The sequence below is a fragment of the Stegostoma tigrinum genome, chromosome 7 (genome assembly GCF_030684315.1).
Source record: "Stegostoma tigrinum isolate sSteTig4 chromosome 7, sSteTig4.hap1, whole genome shotgun sequence".
NCBI lineage: Eukaryota > Metazoa > Chordata > Chondrichthyes > Orectolobiformes > Stegostomatidae > Stegostoma > Stegostoma tigrinum.
Window position 1 is genome coordinate 32,258,349 of NC_081360.1, and position 16,305 is coordinate 32,274,653.

A 16,305-nucleotide genomic window follows, 5' to 3' on the forward strand; every position below is an offset into this window, starting at 1 on the left:
CAACCTCCACTATCTGTCATGGCAAGATTCAAACCTGGGTCCCCAGAACATTGCTCGAATCTGGGGATTAACTGTCTAGCCATAATACCACTAGGCCTGTAAATAAACAGCACTTACACCTCTGTGACTGTCTAATAAACAGTACCTGGAGTCCTATTCATTGATTTACATATATCGTTCTACAGAAGTAGCTTTCCTAGAATCTGCATTGACAAATGTAACATTTCAGGGTCAAATTAAGATTTAAGAATAACATCTTGTTTCATTTGGCATTCAGGATCCTATCGATTCTAGGCAGTGGGAAATTTGCTTTTATTTTGTAAATTTACAGTGTAAATATCACCTGCAAGTTTTCTTCCAGGCCATCCATTATCCTGAGTTGGAAATATCGCAATAAAAACCAAAAGAACTCCGGATTCTGTGAATCAAAAACAGAAGTTGCTGGAAAAGCTCAGCAGGTCTGGCAGCATCTGTGAAGAGAAATCAGAGTTAACATTTCAGATATAACACAGTGTGCACAGCAGGCCAGGTAGCATCAGAGGAGCAGGAAAGTTGATGTTTCAGGTCGGGACCCTTCTTCAGAAAGTTTTAGGTCTGGTGACCGTTCTGAGGAACATTAACTCTGATTTCCCTTCACAGATTCTGCCAGACTTGCGGGGCTTTTCCAGCAACTTCTGTTTTTGCATAGGAAATGTAGCATCTTTCCTTCACTCCCGCTGGGCCAGAATTCTGGACTCCTTACCTGACAGCATTGTGGATGTACCTACATCATACAATCTGCAATGTTTTAGGAAAGCAATTCTGCACTATCCACCATCATCTTAAGGGCACTAGAGATGAACCTTGCTGGCAGTGCCAACATCCCCAAATAAGTTAAATAAAAATGATGGCCAAATCAAATGACATGAAGTGTTCCAATTTTGATGTGCATACATGTATACTGCATCATGTTAGTTCATTGCAAAATTTGTATTGAGGAAAACATTTTTAGTACCATTAAATTTTAAAGCACAGTACAATTGGGTACAGTGTGTGCTTAATAACTGGTGTCAGTTCACTTGTTATATAGGCAGGGGTAGTTTTTGGAACATACCTCTTTTATTTTACTCCATCATGATATCATGGCTATGATGAGTAAACCTTTGACCACCAAAAGCATTACATGAAGAAAGAAAGCAGATAAACAGTTATTTTTTAAGTACTATTTTCACAGTTTTCTTCACTCTCCATAGATCAGGCAGCTCTTTTTCTGATAAGTCCCTAAGGCCACCTTTATTGGTCTAATCAAAGATAATGGGAACTGCAGATGCTGGAGAATCCAAGACAACAAAATGTGAGGCTGGATGAACACAGCAGGCCAACCAGCATCTCAGGAGCACAAAAGCTGACGTTTCGGGCCTAGACCCTTCATCAGAGAGGGGGATAGGGTGAGGGTTCTGGAATAAATAGGGAGAGAGGGGGAGGCGGACCGAAGATGGAGAGAAAAGAAGATAGGTGGAGAGAGTATAGGTGGGGAGGTAGGGAGGGGATAGGTTAGTCCAGGGAAGACGGACAGGTCAAGGAGGTGGGATGAGGTTAGTAGGTAGATGGGGGTGCGGCTTGGGGTGGGAGGAAGGGATGGGTGAGAGGAAGAACAGGTTAGGGAGGCGGAGACAGGTTGGACTGGTTTTGGGATGCAGTGGGTGGAGTGGAGGAGCTGGGCTGGTTGTGTGGTGCAGTGGGGGGAGGGGATGAACTGGGCTGGTTTAGGGATGCAGTTGGGGAAGGGGAGATTTTGAAACTGGTGAAGTCCACATTGATACCATTAGGCTGCAGGGTTCCCAGGCGGAATATGAGTTGCTGTTCCTGCAACCTTCGGGTGGCATCATTGTAGCAGTGCAGGAGGCCCATGATGGACATGTCATCTAGAGAATGGGAGGGGGAGTGGAAATGGTTCGCGACTGGGAGGTGCAGTAGTTTGTTGCGAACTGAGCAGAGGTGTTCCGCAAAACGGTCTCCAAGCCTCCACTTGGTTTCCCCAATGTAGAGGAAGCCACACTGGGTACAGTGGATGCAGTATACCACATTGGCAGATGTGCAGGTGAACCTCTGCTTAATGTGGAATGTCATCTTGGGGCCTGGGATAGGGGTGAGGGGGGAGGTGTGGGGACAAGTGTCTAATCAAAACCTGGCCAAAAGCAATCTCTTTGATCCCTTCTTGAAATTTACCCATGTCCAGTTTTCTTCCTTCTTTGGAAAGTGCCTTGAATTGTACGTTAAAGTAAGTACATTCAATAAGTTTAAGTTGTGCTTGGCAGCGGTGGCAAATTGAACACAGTTTTGGAATCAAAATTGGGACTATGTGCATAGGCTAACCAAATCCTGTGTTTACCAGCTGAGTGCCAAAAGTGTCATTCAGTTATTTTGCACATAGCTTCTAAAATTAAAATCACATTAAAATTTCCAACTAAAGCTTTACATTCGATATTAGTTCTTGTTCACTCGGTGCTTCAAATGTGAAGTCCAAAAATGAATTCAGTGAGTTTTGCTGTTAACCTTTGTCTATCTTTATTTGTGTTATTCAATGAATTCAGCTAGTCTGAATGCTATTTTTCCTTTCATGGAAAACTGACTGCTAGTACTGCTGACTTCCATTTCAGTGGACATCCTCATGAATTCATTAAAAATCTTAATAATCTCATTTTTGTCAGTTAATTCTTCAAAACAAATTTTATTTTCTGTTCTGATCCTTTCATATTTTTCTCCTATGAATATTTTCCTGAAAAAATATTTTCATAAAAAAATCTTTCTTAGACTTCTAGCTTTCCTCAATTGTCCATTTGTAATGAAAGTGATCTGATGTGAATTTTGTTCACACTCTATCATTCTTGTCCACTTTCTGTGTAGTCTAGTTTTACATCTACTTTATGCTTCTTGACTGAAATAAATACTCAACGCACACACAGAATGCCTGACACCACACATTATTCGCCATCTGGGCTACCAAACCAAGCATTTGAGGAACAGCATTAAGGTAGTAATATTACCAGGGATGAAACGTTGCATTATTTTACAATTGCGATGTGTGTCACAGTTTTTTTAGTAGTATCTTCCATCACTTCTTCATCCACAAACAACTATCAATTTCACAAGAATTTTAACTTCTTCTGGTGTTTCCTGTAACTCATTGGCAATTTGATTTCTCGGAGCAGATGGCTTTCAGCACAATTTGCTGTGAGTCACTCAGGTGAAATGCTATTCTAAAGAACTTAGGATCAATACATAGTTAAATTTGTATTCAAGATGGCACCAACACCGGGCGACGCTTTGCGAGCTTGCTACAACAGATCTTATTCTCATATTTCTTACAATTGTTCTGTGCTTTTAAACCTCAATTTTACTAACAACACCTCTCAAATTTCAAATCTAATGTTGATCTGGCTTTTTGTGCACCATCTTTGCAGCCATAACTTTGTATTCCTCGTTCTGTTCTATTGCCCCACCACCTTTAAATGGTATGATTTGTCTGTACTGCCCGCAAAACAAAAGTTTTCATTGTACCTAGGTGCAGGTGACAATAATAAATCAAATCATATATGTTTGATTAAATTCACAGCAAATCAACTACAAAGTTTTTTTGGGAATGAGCACGTGACCACGATCATCACCTCCCACTAACAGACAGACGACGCAGAACGCCACTTCCCCCCCCCCCGACCAAATCAATATTAACAGGCTGTTCTCTGGCTCCACAGTCCTATCTCACATTGCTGTTGTGGATTCCCCAGCCTTCCCACAGATATGTGCTTGTTCTAAAACCCTACCTGTCCTTCAACACAGGGATTTTCTGGGCTGCCTGACATTTTGCACTTGGCCACAATTTTCTGGTACAATGCAACGGAGGTCCAGTTATCAAAATGGACTGGACCTCTCTGTTAGACCATTAGGCATTTGGCTGGGACTTTGTTCCAACCAAGTGCCCTGTTCCTGCTGTGGAACAAGATCTACCTCCAGAGACCAAGGTAGCCTTTAGAGAATGCATGAACATTTGATCAGAGTGTATGAAGTTGAAATTCCTATTTTAGGTACACTCCATCCCTATTTTATATAATGTGCTGACATTTTCCATGATACACTCATGTGTAAGCCTACAATTATAATGGAAACTCTCTGGGTAAAGTTGTCATATTGCAATTATACACACCATCTTGGAGCTACTACAATATCATCACTGTTAGCAGAATGTAATTAGTGTGAAAATGTATGTAGGCAGTTTCCATAGAAATTTACAAAGGAAATTTGTAAAGGGAAAGATGTTATGAGGCCAGAATGCCCAGATTCAATTATCCCTTCACTCCATGGGGGAGCCATACGGAATACTCCAAGTATCAGTCGTGATGGTAAAAGTCTTGACGTTATTTAAGATACAATTTAGTGTTAGGGAAGCCTGTAGAATCCTTTTGTATGGATAAGCTAAGATAGGCTGAATGATTCATTTTTATTTTGCGACTGGAAGGTAATATTAGCTGTACGAACCCCTTGAGGTTTTCTCTCCTCCATCGTTAACAAATAACATTCCATTGCCATGAAGTGTTCTGTTAAGTGTTATAGTTAAGAATTAATGAGCAGTTTCATAAAACGAGCTGAGTTGCTGTGACTACGAATGCCAGAATACAATCCCATCTGCTTTACCTTAGAGTATAACTCTGCATTGTAGTTGTACTGTGCTCATTTTGAAGATGCACCCTAACAATAATAGCAGCTTTTTGTAATTATACAGCACCCAAAATGCTCCAAGATATTTCATCAAGAGTGCTATCAAACAACAGAATTGACACCAAGCCACATATGGTAATATAAGGACATTGACGAACATTTTTAAGAATTATCTTAAAGAAGGAAAGATACTTAGAGATACGCAAGGTGTGAGAAGGGAATTTCAGAGATTAGGGCTTTGGCATGGCTGACAATGGTAAAGCAATTACATTTATGAACAATCACAAGACTAGAATTGGAAATGCGCAGATTTTAGGGCTGGGGGAGATACCTGTTTTAGGGTGAGGTGAGATGGATTTGAGAACATAGAACATAGAACATTACAGCACAGTACAGGCCCTTCAGCCCTCGATGTTGTGCCGACCTGTCATGTTGATCTCAAGCCCATCTAACCTACACTATTCCATGTATGTCCATATGCTTATCCAATGACGACTTAAATGTACCTAAAGTTGGCGAATCTACTACCATTGCAGGCAAAGCGTTCCATTCCCTTACTACTCTCTGAGTAAAGAAACTACCTCTGACATCTGTCCTATATCTTTCACCCCTCAATTTAAAGCTATGCCCCCTCGTGCTCGCCATCACCATCCTCGGAAAAAGGCTCTCCCTATCCATCCTATCTAACCCTCTGATTATTTTATATGTTTCAATTAAGTTACCTCTCAACCTTCTTCTCTCTAATGAAAACAGCCTCAAGTCCCTCAGCCTTTCCTCGTAAGACCTTCCCTCCATATCAGGCAACATCCTAGTAAATCTCCTCTGCACCCTTTCCAAAGCTTCCACATCCTTCTTATAATGCGGTGACCAGAACTGTACGCAATACTCCAAGTGCGGCCGCACCAGAGTTTTGTACAGCTGCAGCATAACCTCTTGGTTCCGGAACTCGATCCCTCTATTAATAAAAGCTAAAACACTGTATGCCTTCTTAACAGCCCTGTCAACCTGGGTGGCAACTTTCAAGGATCTGTGTACATGGACACTGAGATCTCTTTGCTCATCTACACTGCTAAGAATCTTACCATTAGCCCAGTACTTTGCCTTCTGGTTACTATTAGCCCAGTACTTTGCCTTCCGGTTACAAGGATGAGAATTTTAAAATTAAGGTTTTGCTTAACTTTGAGTCAACGTGATTCACAGAGTACAGGGGTGATAAGTGAAGGGGACTTGGTGTGAGTCAAGATATGGACAGCAGGGCTTTGTATGACTTCAAGTTTACAGAGGATAGAATATGGGAAGCCAAGCAGGAATGTATTGGAATGATCTAGTCGAGAACTCACAAAGACAGGGGTGAGAACTTAACAGCAGGTGAGCTGAACCAGAGACAGATTCACGCAATGTCACTGAGCTGAAAGTAAGTGGGCTTAGCAACAGTATGGATATATGGTCCTCATCGTATCTCAGGTTCAAATATCATACCAAGGTTGCCTGTTTCAGCTTCAGATAGATGCCAGGTAAAGGGATGGAGTCAATTGTTAGGCAGCCAGGTTGTGGCAGGTACAGAAAGCAATGGTTCTATCCTTTCTACTATTGAAGGAAATTTCCACTTACACTATTATCACCCTTCGAGTACAGGGTGATGGTGGTGGAGTAACAGAGGCCGGTCCACTCCCATCCGCTTTCCTTCTTAGTTCTGCTTTTACTTTTGCTCTTTTCCTTTCACTTTATTCTCCTTTTCTTTGGTCTTGTTTTCTTCTCTTCTGTGGCCGGCTGGTTGGCAGCACTGGTGCTGCAGCGAGAGCAGGCCAGGTGCGGAGTGGCAGCAAGGTCATTCTCCTGGCATCGGGGCTGGTGGCAGCAGCAGCAAAGCTTCTCCAGCGACTGGGGACTGCGGCACCCGTAACAGTGGACTCTTCAAGGCGGCAGCACTGGCAAGGCAACATCTGGAGCAGAAATGGGACTTGTTGCCCGACAGCGGAACCAGGGAATGTTGGATGCTGGGTAAGTGTGGGTTCAGTGGCATCAGTGGAAGTGGGCCCAGCAGCAAAGGGAAGGCGCCTGAAGTGGGCAACGTCTATTTTGGTAAGTTCAGTGCAGGCAGCGACAAGGCAGTGATGGTCTCCTTTGAGGCTAGATGCTAGCATGGACGTGGGGCAGAAAGGCTGATATTAGAATCATAGAATCCCTACAGTGTGGAAACAGGCCCTTCGGCCCAACAAGTCCACACTGACCCTCAGACCATCCCGCCCAGACCCAGCCAGCACATCCTTGGACTGTGGGAGGAAACCAGAGCACCCGGGAGAAATCTACACAGACACAGGGAGAATGTGCAAACTCCACACAGACAGTCACCTGAGGGTGGAATCGAACCCAGGGTTGCTGGTGCTGTGAGGCAGCACTGAACCTATTCTGAACTTTTTACTTCTTTATTTTCCCAATTTATTCCTATAAGCTACAATGTTGGACTATTTATTTCTTTGTTTGTCCAACTTTTTTTTTTGTTTCATGAGAATTTGATCTCAAGTATCTGTACCTAGGTACCCTTGTGCCTAAGATGATGCTGTAACGCAGCGACTGTAAAATTTTCACTGTACTCATTTGAGTGCATGTGACAGCAAATCTAATTCAATTCAATTCATTCCAATCATTATTGGGAAAATGGTTTGACAATGTAGAGTCATTGGAGGAGCCAGATAAGTGATTATCTGGGAGTCATCAGCAAACATGTGGAAATGGATTCTGTGAATTTGGATGTGTCTCCAGAGAGTCGATTGGAGAGCAAGCCTTTTATATGGACCACACTCAAAGGAATTCTGTCCAAATGTGAAGCAGAATTGTTTTTAATTTCTTTTCTGTAAATGCTAAATAAATAGGTGGCTATAGTTGAAATTATATTAAAGTTGACACACACTGAGTTATCAGATGTCTATTTTAGTGGAAATCAAACTGTTACTAAGTTGTTCCGGTTCCGTTATTAGAAGTAGGCGTGGAGGCGAAGGCAGCGGAAAAACGGCCCGAAACGTCAGCTTTTGTGCTCCTGAGATGCTGCTGGGCCTGCTGTGTTCATCCAGCCTCACATTTTATTATCCTGTTACTAAGTTGTTCAACACTTTCTCAGGTTAGTGCATGCAGGTCTTAATTAAATTTAATTTTCCTGTTTCTCTCTAAATCAATGATCATTCTGAAATGTTAATAAATTACTTCATTACTTCTTTTTTCCTTTTGTGTGGCAATAATTTCTACTTTCCAGATTTCAAAAAGGAATACAATGAAAGCAACCAGTAATTTTCTCGTCATATTCTCTCCTCAGCATTCAGAAACAGACTTCCTTTATAATGAATCAACTTTGAAAGTCACATAAATAAATGATCATTTTCATTTAAAGAATTAAAATAATAACATTCAGTGACCTTTACTTCACTGCACCTCGAGGGATGGAATATAACCCTCTGAGAAAAAAACAATTCTCATCTCTGGCTTTGAATGGAAGACCCTTTATTTTAAACTGTTCTAGTTCCTCCCATTAGGGGAAACATCTTATCAGCATCCACCCAGTCATGTTCCCTCAGGGTCGTAAAACAATTTAACAAGATCACCTCTTATTCTTCTAAAGTCTAATTGATGTAGAACCCAATTTAACATTACCAATAAGGCCATAATATATAGAGGCAGAATTAGGCCATTTGACCGCTGGGTCTATTCTGACATTCAATCATGGCTGATATGTTTCTCGACCATATTCTCCTACCTTGTTTGTGTGACCTTTGATTCCTTTACTCATTAAGCACCTATCCATCTTTGTCTTAAGTACACTCTGACTTGGTCTCCACAGCCTTCTGTGGCAATGTGTTCCACAGATTAACCATGCTCTAAAGGGTTGTCCCTTTCACTTTGAAAGGGGTTCTTAGTTTCTCCTACTATAGGTGCTTCTCCAATAACATGATAGTTGCGTTCTTGTGTGACCTTGCACTATAGAAAATCGCACTATAGAAAATTGTGTTGTAGGGAAATTGCTAGAGAAAATTACATTACTGTACAGGAGAGAGTTCACATTATCTAAACAGCATCCACTATTCATCAATTGTGTTACAGCCAATGCGTATTAACAAAACACACATTATGTCAGAACTAGCTGTATTGGAACATCTTCTCCATGTTTATTCTATCCAGGCCTTTCAGTACACTGTAAGTGTCCATGAATCCTCCCCCTATCCTTATGAACTTCATCGAGCACAGAACCACAGTTATCAACCATTCCTCATATGACAAGCCCTTTATTCATGGGATCATTCTTATAATTGTCCTCTGGACCCTCTCAATGCCAGCACATCCTTCCTGAGATACAACACCGAAAACTGCTCACAATATTCCAAATATGGTTTGATCAGAACCTTACACAGCCTCAGCAGTACATCCTTGCTCTTGTATTCTAGCCCTCTCAAAATTAATGCTAACATTGTGTTTGTCTTCCTCATGGCCAACTGAACCTACTTGTTAATCTGAACAGAATTATGAGCTAAGACTCCCAAGTCCCTTTGTTCCCATATTGTATTCCACCTGCTACTTCCTTGTCCATTCTCCTAGCTTGTCAAAGTCCTACTGCAGTCTCCTTGCCTCCTCAACACAACCTGTCTCTCCACCTATCCTTGTGTCATCTATAAACTTTGCCACAATGCTCACAGTTCTTTTGTTTTGATCCTTAATACATAATGTGAAGAAATTGGTCCAAAACTGACTCTGATGAAGGGTCTAGGCCCAAAACGTCAGCTTTTGTGCTCCTTAGCCTACTGTGTTCATCCAACTCCACACTTTGTTATCCTGCAGAACTCGACTAGTCACTGACAGCCATCTGTAAAAGACCCCTTTATCCCCAGTCTCTGCCTTCAGCCATGCTGGTATCTTGCCCCAAAACCATGGGCTCTTATCTTTTTTTGCAGATTCCTTTGTGGCACCTTGTCAAAGGCTTCCTGGAAAAGCAAACAGATCATAGTCTACTGGCTCTCTTTTGTCTAACTTGCTCATTAGCGCCTCAAAGAATTCTAACAGATTTGTCTGACATGACCTCCCCTTGATGAATCTGTACCTCCAAGTACTCTGCAATCTCATCCTTAATAATGGACTCTAAAATCTTACCAAGGACCAAGGTCAGGCTAACCAGCATATAATTTCCTGTTATTTACCTCCCTCCCTTCTTAAACAGGGGTGCCCTTTCTAGTCCTCTGAGACCCTCCCTGATTCCAGTGATTTGGAGACAGCAAGAACTGCAGATGCTGGAGTCAGACTCAATACAGTGTGGAGCTGGAGGAACACAGCAGGTTAGGCAGCATCAGATGAACGGGCAAGTTAACATTTCAGGTTGTCCTGATGAAGGGTGTAAACCCTAACATTGACTCTCCTGCTCTTCTGATGCTGTCTGATCTGCTGTATTCCTCCAGCTCCACACCGTATGGACGCTGATTCCGGTGATCTCTGAAAAATCACCACAATCTCCTCAGCTAGCTCCTTCAAAAACCCAGGGATGCAGTCCATCTGGTCCAGGTAATTTGTCCACCTTCAGACTTTTCAGTTTCCTCAGCAACTTCTTAGTAATGGGCACTGCACTGACCTCTGCTCCCTGACTTTCTTGAAGTTCCTTCAGAAAACAAGCCACTCATTCCAGGATTTGTTTAGATGAACCTCTCTGTACTGACTGTCATGCAATAATATCCTTTCGTAAGTAAGGAGAACAACACTGCGCACTGTACTCTCCAAGCAATGCTCTGTATGGCTATTGCAAAACTTCTTTTATATCCCATTCCCTCTACAATAGACAGCATTCCATTTGCCTTCCTAATCATTTGCTAACATTTTATGATTTTTGTACCAGCACATGCAGATTGCGGAATTTTGCAATGTTTCTCCATTTAATTAACATACACTTTTTCTACCTGTCCTGCAAAAGTGGACATTTTCTCATTTTCCTACATTATAATTTATATGTTACTGTTTGAACAATCACTTAAGCTGTGTATATATCCCTTTGCAGACTCCTTACACCCTCTTCATAACTCACTTTCCGACCTATCTTTGTGCCATTAATAAACTAGTGACCGTACATCTGACTCCTTCATCCATGTAAATGTAAATAGTTGAGGAACTCCATTCGTTACATCCTGGCACTTTAAAATGACTCATTTGTCCCTACTCTCTGCTTCCTTGTAGTTTGCCAATCTTCTATGCATGCTGATATGTTGCACTGTACACCATGAACTCTTATTTTGTGTGCTGACCTTTTATGTGGCATCTTACCAAATGTCTTTTGGAAATCCAAGTCCATCATTATTACAGGTTCCCCATTATTCATGTTACTTATTCCTGTCTCAAAGAAGTCTAATCAGTTAGTCAAACATGGTTTCCATTTCACAAAATCATGTTGAATCTACCTGATTGCACTATGATTTTCTAAGTGCCATGCGATAACCTCCTTAGTAACAGATTCTAGTGACGCAGAACGTGGGAAATAAAGAAAACATCTTTGAAAATGTCCATTTTACAGAAGAGGAAGTGCTGGACATCCTAAAATGCATAAAGGTGGATAAAACCCCTGGACCTTACCAGGTGTATCTTAGAACTCTGTGGGAAGCAAGGGAAGTGTTTGCTGGGACCCTTGCTGAGATATTTGTATCATCGATAGCCACAGGTAAAGTGGTGGAAGACTGGAGGTCGTCTAATGTAGTGTCACTATTTAATAAAGGTGGTAATGAAAAGCCAGGGAGCTATAGATTGGTAAGCCTGACATTGACGATGAGCAGGTTATTGGAGGAAATCCTAAGGGACAGGATTTACATGTACTTGGAAAGGCAAGAACTGATTAAGGATAGTCAACACGGCTTTATGCATGGGAAATTGTGTTTCACTAACTTGGTTGAGTTTTTTGAAGAGTAATGATGAGGATTGTTGATGGCAGAGCAGTAGATGTGATCTATATAGACTTCAGTAAGATGTTCGACAAGGTCTGCATGGTAGACTGGTTAGCACGGTTCGATCACATAGAATACAGAGAGATCTAGCCATTTGGATACAGAACTAGCTTAAAGGTAGAAGACAGAGGGTGTTGGTGAAGAGTTGCTTTTCAGACCAGAGGCCTGTGACCAGTTGTGTGTCACAAGGATTGGTGCTGAGTCCACTGATTTTTGTCATTTATATAAATGATTTGGATGTGAACATAGGAGGTATGGTTAGATTAGATTACCTACAGTGTGGAAACAGGCCCTTCAGCCCAACAGGTCTGCACTGCCCCTTGAAGCGGCCCACCCAGACCCATCCCCCTATAACCCCCACACACACCACTGAACACTATGGGCAATTTTAGCATGGTCAATCCACCGAGCCTGCACATCTTTGGACTGTGGGAGGAAACTGGAGCACCCAGAGGGAACCCACGCAGACACGGGGAGAATGTGTAAACTCCACACAGACAGTCACCCAAGGCTAGAATTGAACCCGGGTCCCTGGCATTGTGAGGCTGCAGTGCTAACCACTGAGCCACCGTGCCGTCCCAAAGTATGTTAGTAAGTTTGCAGATGGTACCAAGATTGGAGGTGTAGTGGACGGCAAAAAAGTTTACCTTAGAGTACAATGGGATCTTGATCAGATCGACCAATGGGCCAAGGAGTGGCAAGATGGAGTTTAATTTAGATAAATGTGAGGTGCTGCACTTTGGAAAGGCAAATCAGGATAGGACTTATACACTTAATGATAAGGTCCTGGGAATGATCCTGAACAAAGAGACCTTGCTATGCAGGTTCATATTTCCTTGAAAGTGAAATCTTACGTGGGCAGGATAGGAAAGAAGGCATTTGGTATGTTTGCCTTTATTGGTCAGTGCATTGAGTTTTGGAGTTGGGAGGTCATTTTGCAGCTGTACAAGGCCTTAGTTCGGCCACTTTTTGAATACTGTGTGCAATTCTGGTCTCCCTACTATAGCAAGGATGTTGTGAAACTTCAAAGGGGTTAGAAAGAGTTTACAAGGATGTTGCCAAGGTTGGAGGGTTTGAGCTTTAGGGAGAGGCTGAATAGGCTGGGGCTATTTTCCCTGGAGCATTGGAGGTTGAGGGGATGACCTTATAGAGGTTTGTAAAATCATGAGAGGCATGGATAGGGTGAATAGCCAAGGTGTTTTTCCCCCACGGTGAGGGAGTCCAGAACTACAGGGCATATAATTAAGTTGAGAGGGGAAAAATTTAAAAGGGACCTAAGGGGCAACTTTTTCATGCAGAAGGTGGTGCCTGTATGGAATGCTAGAGGACGTGGTAGAGGATGGTACAATTACAACATTTAAAAGACATCTGGATGTGTGTCTGAATAGGAAGGATTTAGATTGAAATGGACCAAATGCTAGCAAATGGGACTTAGATTAATTTAGGAAACCTGGTCAGCAATGATGAGTTGGACCAAAGGGTCCGTTTTCTTGCTGTACAACTCTATGATTCTTTATCAATGATAGACTAATTGGCCTGTAATTTCCTGTTACCTGTCTTCCTCCTTTCATGAATATAGAGGTCATATTTGCTGTACACCAAAGTGATGGGACCTTTCTGGAATCCAGAGATATTTGGAAAATTACAAGCAATACATCTATTATAATAGCAAATACTGATCAGCTCCTTTCCCAGGAGACTATAATTGTTTTAGGTTCCTCCCCCATTTTTACCTCTTGATTTACAAGTAATTCTGGGATTTTTTTATGTCTTCTAAGGAGAAGATGGGCACACAATATATATTCAACACATCTGCCATTTCCTAATTTCTGTTATTAATTTGTCAAATCACTTGCTACTTGATTACTGGTCATTTTAGTTACTCTCTTTTATTTTAAATACCTGTAGAAACTCTTAGCTATTTTTCATATTTCTTGTTAACTTTCTCATGCCCTTTATTTTCTCCCAGTTTTTGGTCATATTTTCTTTTTAATTTGATAGTATCTTTAACCTCCTTTGTTAGGAAATGATGCATGCTTCTCAAGTCTTTCTCACAGGATTGTAGCGTTTGTGGATGTTATGAAACATCTCTTTAAATGGCTTTCACGCTTAACCTGATTTCTCAGTTCACTTTAGCAAACTTTGTTAGCAAACCTTTGTAATTGCCTTTAAGTTTGAAATCTTTAGTCTTTTTTCCACCCCTCTCTCCCTGAAAGTGAATGTAAAATTCTATTGTATCAGAGATAATGGGAACTGCAGATGCTGGAGAATCCAAGATAATAAAGTGTGAAGCTGGATGAACACAGCAGGCCAAGCAGCATCTCAGGAGCACAAAAGCTGACGTTTCAGGCCTAGACTCTTCATCAAAGAGGGGGATGGGGTGAGGGTTCTGGAATAAATAGGGAGAGAGAGGGAGGCGGACCGAAGATGGAGAGAAAAGAAGATCGGTGGAGAGGAGAGTATAGGTGGGGAGGTATGGAGGGGATAGGTCAGTCCAGGTAAGACGGACAGGTCAAGGAGGTGGGATGAGGTTAGTAGGTAGGAGATGGAGGTGCGGCTTGGGGTGGGAGGAAGGGATGGATGAGAGGAAGAACAGGTTAGGGAGGCAGAGACAGGCTGGGCTTGTTTTGGGATGCAGTGGGGGGAGGGGATGAGCTGGGCTGGTTGTGTGATGCAGTGGGGAAAGGGGAGATTTTGAAGCTGGTGAAGTCCACATTGATACCATTGGGCTGCAGGGTTCCCAAGCAGAATATGAGTTGCTGTTCCTGCAACCTTCGGGTGGCATCATTATGGCACTGCAGGAAGCATGATGGACATGTCATCTAAAGAATGGGAGGGGGAGTTGAAATGGTTCGCGACTGGGAGGTGCAGTTGTTTATTGCGAACCGAGCGGAGGTGTTCTGCAAAGCGGTCCCCAAGCGGAGGCTTCACACTTTATTATCCTGTAAAATTCTGTTGTGTTGTGATCATTGTTACCAAGCGGCTCTTTAGCTATGAGGTTATTAAGAAGCGTCATATCAAACTCAAAATGTTACCTCTTTCCGCCGCCACAGATGTTGCTGAGTTTCTCCAGCACTTTCTTTTTATTTCCTTCCATCATCCGTAGTACTTTGCTTTTATTAATTAATTCTGTCCTGTTGCATATTACGGGGTACAGAAAAGCCGGCTGTCTGGCTCCAGAATATGTTCCAAAATTGTCCCAAAACATGCTTACCTCATCTTCTAGATTACCTTTGATAATCTGATTTGTTCAATCAATATATAAAATAAAATAACCTACTATTACTGTCATAACAAACTCAGAAAATGCTGAAGAAACTCATCAACCTCTTTTGTCTGGCTGAGCTTGTTATCATTTTGAACAACTTCTCATTTAACTCATCTCATTTTCTCCAAATTAAAGTTGTGGCAATGAATACACACATGGGTCCCAGTCATGCCTGTCTCTTTGTGAGATACGTGCAACATTCTTTGCCTCAGTTTCAGACAACCCCACACTCAACTCTTTCTCTGGTACATTGATGATGCCTTCAGTGCTGCCTCCTGCTTTTCTCCAGAATTGGAAGAATTAATTAGTTTTGCTTTGTATTTCCATCGTTCTTTCACTTTCACCTGGTCCACTTTTGACTCTTCCCTTCCCTTCCTTGATTTCAATATTTACATTTCTGACGGAAAGCTTTCCACCAATATCCATTACAACTCGCCTGCAGTTACCTTGACTACACTTCCTCATACAATGCTGCCTGCATGGATTCCTTTCCATTCTCCCAGTTTCCCCAACTCCATTGCATACATTTTGATGATGCCATCTCCCACCAGGCTGCATCTGAAATGATTCCCTTTTTTCTCAATTGAGCATTCCCTCCATTGTGGTTGACAGGGCCTTGAACTGTGTCTGACCCATCTCCCATCATTCTGCTCTCATCCCTTCCCCTCTTCCCTGAACAATGATAGTGTTTTCCATGTCCTTACTTTCCAACTCACTAGTCTCCCCTGCTATTTTAGCCACCACCATACACATCTTCCTCTTCCATCCAATATCAGTATTTGCAGGGACTGTTCCTTCCATGACACCCTGGTCTGCCTTCCATCACTTCTAACACTTCCTCACTCCCCCATGGTACCTTGCCAAGCAATTGCACAAGGCATAATACTTACCCATTCACCTTCTCCCTGTACAAGGTCCCAAGTACACCTTCCAGATGAAGCAGTGTTTTATTTGTCCTTCTTTCAATCTAGTCTACAGTGTTCACAACCACAGTTCACTACAGCGCTCTCCTTTACCAAATGCAGACTGGGTGACTGTTTTGCAGAACACCTCCACTCTATCCATTGGGACTACCCTGACCTCTCCATTGCTGGCCTTTACAATAAACCACCTTGTTCTCATGCTAACATTTCTGTCCTGGGTTTGCTGCAATGTTTCAAATAAGCATAACATTAGCTTGAGGAACAACACCATTTTCACACTGAGGCACTTTGCAGGTCTCAGTATTGAACTTAATAACTGCTCACATTATGTCAGTTCTTCATTTTTCTTACATTATCTCCCCACCCCCTACCCCAACCCTCAGGCCTTCTCTGTGCCTTGTTCACTTTACATTTAGTTGAGAAGTCCAATTCTCTCTTGACACTTTAATTTCCACCCATT